Source organism: Phyllostomus hastatus, unplaced genomic scaffold (assembly GCF_019186645.2).
Source record: "Phyllostomus hastatus isolate PE091 unplaced genomic scaffold, TTU_PhHast_1.1 phas_contig_29, whole genome shotgun sequence".
Classification (NCBI taxonomy): domain Eukaryota; kingdom Metazoa; phylum Chordata; class Mammalia; order Chiroptera; family Phyllostomidae; genus Phyllostomus; species Phyllostomus hastatus.
Genome location: NW_025333835.1, coordinates 24,721,559 through 24,726,680, shown reverse-complemented (window position 1 = coordinate 24,726,680; position 5,122 = coordinate 24,721,559). Strand labels below are relative to the sequence as shown.

The window sequence follows — 5,122 nt, the reverse complement described above, 5'->3', positions numbered from 1 at the left end:
AAGGAAGACAGCGCTGCTGATGGTGGGACTGTGAGGCAGAGACGCGGGAAGACCCGTGGACACTCATGCTAACTTTTACTGAGCACTAACTACCCAAGCACCGTACTAAAGACTTTATTGACATACTCCTATTTAAAAGAAAAGTCTCATGATGATTTCCACATTACAGATGGGTAATGACTGAAGTCATACACTTAGTGCAAAGGTAGGATAGGACCCGATAGGTCCTAAATGCCAATCTTAACAGGGTGCTTTAACAGGGTACCATTGCACTATAATCCTGTTGGCATGAGGGTTGTCCAGCCTGGAGACACGGAGGGGCTGCATGAGGGCAAATGGTGTGGAGGAAGGCCACTGAATGGACTTGGCATTGAGGGATCAAAAAGAGACTCAGGACTGTGGCTTGAAGACTGGAAATAGGGGAAAAAGAAAGGTCTGCTTAGACCTGTGGAGTTTCAAATGGCTCAGAAGGAAAGCTACAGGGACCACAGACTATCCCTGAGAGAGCTGGGGGCCGGAAATTAAGGGGAAAGAGACACAGAGTGGCAAGTCTTGGCATTCGTTCCTGTTGATCCTGTGCACAAGAACATCATAAAGCATGAACAAACAAGGCACAACAGCAAGTGGCTGCCTGTGCAAGTTCTACTCAACTGATTTGGAAGAAAAATTCAGCGTGATTGACTGGCCTGCATTATACTGATAACAGTAAAATCCTTTTGGCCAAACAGAGCTTGGTTTGACTTTCAAGTATGCTATGTATTATCACTTTGCATACCAAAATATTCATATATCTTGGGAAAGTATAAAAATTATGTTTCTCCCTTCAAACAGTGGAATGTAAAATACTCACCAAATCCTCCTGCATGGCGCCTGCCTAAATGTATTCCTTGTTATTCCATGTAAGCTTCTAAATATCTATTAGAGTAAAATTATGGGCTCTTCGTATGTGCAGTTTCCACTTGTAGCTTCCTGAGCACCGAAGCCATAAATGTGATCCATAGCCCTCTGTTTTGTAAGGCACATGTGCTTCGGGACAAGTAAGTGGCCAGCGGTTCCTTCAGGAAACTGTTTCTTCTGCTTACTAAACCAGAAGGAGTCACAGGACCAAAAAGGTAGCCCAGATCTTGGGTAAATATGAGGACGAACCAGAGCCGTTCACTGCTATCTCCAGAAGCGACCCACCTGCTTTACAAAGTCAGGGTGACTCCTCTCTCTGTAAGCTCTGTACACACACTCAGCTCCAGTGTGTATTTCAAGTTTTTCAGGCCAGCCACCTGCAGCCTTTGCTAGGCAATTAATGGATGTGGAAGGTGGGGGTAGAACTCAAATGCTTAAAAACACAAGAAAAAGAACTATTCCTTTTTTCAGTGGTACTAACTTTCTCACTGCATATAATGAACAAATCCAAGTGAGACATTAAGATCAGCAGCTTTATCAAAGCACAGAGCTGTCAGATTATGGGGAAGGATATTTGCCAAATCAGAATGCATACACTTTTAGTACAAAAACTAGAATATGAATTAAGTTATCACTCAAAAAGAGCTGAATGCATCTGAAACCAAAGTACACTGTCAGCCACCTCCACTTGCTCCAGGCGCTGATGCCTTGATTAGCTATGCAAGAAGCTACCTGCTATTTTAGAATTATACGAAGTCACCTCAGGGTATCTACAAGCTTCTCACGCACAAGATACTAACTTTTTTTTCTTCTTTCTCTTGGCTTAGAGCACAGTTGTTGCTACATCCAGGTAACTACTATATCATGGATTGTTATTGCATAAGCTGTCATTAAGGCAGCTCACCTTCTCACAAAAGAATAAGTCTGCAAACAATAATGGTTTGTTGCTAAAACCCCCGAAGACTAAAAGACACCTAGCATTTCTTTTTTTTTTTCAGGTAGTAAGTATTCCCCTAAAAGATTAGGGAACTGAAAGCTTAATTTCTAAAGAGGATTTTTTTAAAATAATAGAGAACATTCCCTCCACCTCATTTTCTAAGACAATAAATTACCTCCTCTCTTGAAATAGTCACGAAATTGATAGGACCAAAGGAATAGCTCACACGATAGGATCTAACCGACGGGTCTGCCCGTGTACACAGTGTCACGGGTACCGTGCGGCGCAACATGTTTCTACCTGAGGTACATCGATTCTGTTTTGATACTGCGCTGCTTAAAGAAACATTTTTAGATGAAAATGTGATCATGAAAGTGAGAGACTGACAGCTCAATCTTCAAAAGCAAGGTTAATAAGGGCCTTTGTACACTTTCCCAAATAAATACATTAATGGAGTTAACCTTTGACCTGTAATGCCCTTAATCTTTCAGCCTGAAGCTTCTCCTGGGAAGGGTGCAGCGATTCTGCCAAACGAACTGTGCCAAGAAGAGTGCTGAGCACTCACTCTGGTTTAGACCGAAACCACCTTAATCACTCACCTTTCATCTTGCCAGATTTTCAGAGTGTAACTATTCAAACTGTCCTTAGATTCTCGGGCTTAATCGTCCCCACAAAGCCCGAGTATTTCACGTAAAGGAGGAAAGGCCTGCATCTCTGCTGCTGCCGCTGCTGTAGCTCAGAGGCGCTTCCCACCTCTAGCTCCTGCTGCCGCCATAAAAAGATAAAGAGTACGGCCTGGACTCTGAGTGCCCACCTGCTCTGAGCTCAGACAGGGGTCCCGTTTAACTAGCTCCTGTGCTTGCTCCTCACGGGTGTTAGGAGGCATGGCCTGTAAGTCCAATCTTCCCCGAGGCCTTAATAAAATTCCTTTACCGCACATGTAATTATTAAGCATGCAATTTATATTTCCAGGTGCAAAAATTTGTCATGCAAATCTCTGACCTGAAGTAACCGAGTGCACCTTGGAAACATGAGTCTACTGCTTACTCAACGGAGCCGCTGTAAATGCCATCATCCGCCTCTGATTCTCCCCACTCCAAATCACCATGGCTTAGTTAGACATATCTGAAAACAAGGCGAACTTTTCGGGGCCTGTCATGGAAGAGCTGCACCATGGCTGTGCAATAGGATTAGCTTCTGTCTTTGTGGTTTATACAAGTAGAGAAGACAACTAAAATCCAAGAGTTCCACTCCCATGACGTGAAGACTGTTTGGTTACTTAATGGTTCTGACATGGGCTGTTCAGATCACCTCAGCTGTAAAAAAAAAAGGACATGAAATAGCCATCACTACTTTTACTTCACAACTAAGCCAACTGCTCTAAAACACAACTCTGATATCAACCTTCCAGGTGATCAGTGAAAGTTTGGAGGGGGAGAGGAGAATGAAGACTCTCCCCCCATGAAGTCGTTGAGCATTTCTGGACATGGCCAGTGGACCAGCACAGGAACCTGATGGTCCTCAAAAGATTACACAATCACAACCCTTAACCTTCTATTCCCAGCCAGATGATGATTAGTCCTCCACAGCACCCTGGAAAATGTGGGGGCACTGTTCTGGTCCTAGTGCTAAGCCAGAGAAGCCATCAATGGAAGGTCCATAAGTACTTCCTCTATTAATATTTACCTCAATTCCAGGGAACCATAAGTGAATGCATTTGAAAGGCTCCCCTCACTCCTAGAATCAAAGAGAATACTTGGCCATTGCTTAATTACTTATTTACTCATCCAACAAATATTTATTCACAGTATACTGAGTGCTCAGGTACATGCATCGTTACACTGGGTACACACAATATTGGGAAACATTAGCTAAATAAATGCTAGTTTTCTCCTTTTTTCTCTCAGGGTAGACACATTCTAACTGAAAACAATAAACGGACAAGCGGTCCTTTCAGGACTGCCTACAACTAAATTCAAGCTATAACATGACGGGTCACGGGAAGCTCCAAAGTGCTGATTCTTTTTTCAAATGACCTCACTTCCAAGTGGATACTGTCAACCAGAATTAAGACAGGACAGCCTTCCCTGTGGGAGAAGTGAAGCTCATTGTACTACCTGAAGTTTCCTCACAGTACTTCTTAACACAGAGTATCGTTAAATTTAAAAACAAATGATAACAAATATTTTTCTTTTGGGTCTTCCAAGGTAATCTGGAACATGTAAATTGCTTTTTTTTCTTCAGAATGTAAAGAGTGACATAGATTTGATCAATAGCACTTTATTACAAAATCAACAGGCAGTAATTACCTGGGTGACTCATGATGAAGTGTTCTTAGACTATCTGAAAAGGAAGAAAAGTTCATTAAAGTTCAGATACAGAGCAGGAATCTAAAAGCCTCAGTTTTTTTTAAATGACTCAATTTAAAATTACCCTTAAAATCTGATTTTCTCCAAGACTTCATGAACGCTCAACTTAGTCACGTGAAGGGAAGCAGGTCAGTTACAAGATACGAATCACACTATTCTCCTGCGTTTACCACGGGCCAACAGGAGCTGCGTTACAAGCGTTTATTATTTCTGAAGATGGACTTCGGAAGCACGAACACAAACCCATAAACACCAGCGTGACGTTCTCCACGTGCACACCGCCTGAGAGCAGGAGCCTCGGAAGGGCCGCTGAGGAGGAATCTGTGGGCCGGCGTTCGTGAAGCCTCCTCTCCCCCCACAGCAGCCTCTGACGTAGGATGTCGCTTCCCTCGCTTGGAACAAACTCTCTAAAGCCGAAAGGAGAGTCCAGGGTCATCGGGTAAATACATGCTCGCAGAAGTCCTTTCTGAAGTGGATCGAGTATCTTTAATCCTGTATTCTGGCCTCCAGATGATTTATGGCTCTTATTTTCTTTTCTCTCTTTCCTTGTGAGCCTTGCCAAAGTAGACTCGAAGTCTGCCTTAAAGCATGCAAACACAGAGTTCTATCTTCCTTGACGAGTGGGACTGTTGCCAAGTGAAAGCTTTAATGACAAAATTATGCTCCAAAGAAAGGACAAGGTGATCATCTGAAAGACTGAGGGAAAAATCACTGAGTGTTCCTTTGACTGTTAGAGTTTAGAAAATTAAGAGCTAGGCCATGATCTTCCCTCTACACCCCATTACTGTCCCCCACCCTGCCCCAACTCTGGCTCAGTTATAACAGAAAAATCACATATACATTCAGACTGATTCAGTTCATTGTCGGCAGGGCATTAGAAGCCCTGCCCATCAGCCTTTGGTTCTGCTTTACTTTGAAT

The 5,122-nt window shown here is 43.1% G+C and overlaps 1 long non-coding RNA gene across 1 annotated transcript; it reads right to left on the bottom strand.

Annotated features, from left to right (window-relative positions):
* Nucleotides 1–2,346: 2,346 nt before the first annotated feature.
* Nucleotides 2,347–4,701, bottom strand: LOC123818858. The gene is made up of 3 exons (XR_006785713.1): nucleotides 4,268–4,701; nucleotides 4,144–4,177; nucleotides 2,347–3,150 (listed from the first exon to the last, which is right to left on the bottom strand). It is a non-coding gene; the product is annotated as an uncharacterized LOC123818858 (long non-coding RNA).
* Between the last annotated feature and the right edge of the window lie 421 nt (nucleotides 4,702–5,122).